This window comes from Microtus ochrogaster, unplaced genomic scaffold (assembly GCF_000317375.1).
Source record: "Microtus ochrogaster isolate Prairie Vole_2 unplaced genomic scaffold, MicOch1.0 UNK15, whole genome shotgun sequence".
Lineage (NCBI taxonomy): Eukaryota > Metazoa > Chordata > Mammalia > Rodentia > Cricetidae > Microtus > Microtus ochrogaster.
In genome coordinates this window covers 4,339,149-4,340,285 of record NW_004949113.1, presented here as the reverse complement: position 1 = coordinate 4,340,285, position 1,137 = coordinate 4,339,149, and positions in this window count along the sequence as shown.

Here is a 1,137-nt window from a genome sequence, read left to right as displayed (position 1 = left end):
TCGCCCCGCCCCGTCCCTCAGCCCGCCGTCCGCGGGCGTACCGAGGCCGCACAGCGCGTCACAGAGGCCGCGGCAGGCTGCGGGGCCGCAACCGCCCGGTCAAACGTCCCGCGCTAGCCTAGTAAGGGTCGTACGTACCTGGGTCTTCGGGCAGATCGGAGGCGCGCGCCGCCGCCCGGCTCCGGTCTCCCTGCGACAAACCCGAGGCGCACGAGGCGGCTGCCGAGTCCGCGGAAAGTGGCTGGTTTGCGCCGCCCCACCTCGCTCCGGACGGCCCACTCCGCCCCTTGGTCCGGGCGCGGCCCCGGGACTCCTGACGGCGCGCCGCGCGGGCACTGGATGGGCGGGCTTCCGCTCAGGGGCCAGGCAAGCACGCGGCAGCACACGCATCTCCGTTCCGGAGCGGTCTTAGAGGCACGCGGTGTCACGCGTCCTCGCATCACTGCCCGGCTCGAGGGTTACGCAGCACGGTTGCTCCAAGATGCACTTACAGGCTCAGGGCCCCTTAACTTCCCTAACTAAGAAAACTCGAAGCCTTTTAAACCTCAAATAACTCTACCGTTGCCGTTAGTGGATGTTTTCCATTGAGTGGTCAACTGTGTCGCTTTCTTGGGGCCCGAAGAATACCCCACAAAAGGGGAATTTCCAGTACTTTAAATCATCAATAGTGGAGCACTTGCTGCAAATTCCAGAACAAGCCCCTGCCAAGGGCTTTGGCTCTGTGCCCAGCTCAAGATCCTGGAAAGTTTAGGATTGTTGATGTTATTTACTTATTTTGCAAAGGATAAAAACTTGTTTGCTACAGAATGAAGTATTGATCTATATTTTTTTTTCTTGCTAAAAAAGAATACAATGTCCCCTGGCTGGGCTAATTTTAACCCCTACGGTAGAGTGCTTTCCTAGAGCAAAAGAAGCCCTGCTGTTGATTCCAGATCTCCAGCGCCTTTAAGACCAAGCAGGAGAATCAGAAGTTCATGGTCATCCCCAGCTACGTAGCAACTTGGAATACGTTAAGACCCTAGCCACAAAAAACCTACTATGAATATCCACTGCTGACGACATTGTTGAACATTCTTCCATTCGTCCCCAACTCTCTGTACAATACTTGTCAAAATACAAGTAGATACTCCGTAATTC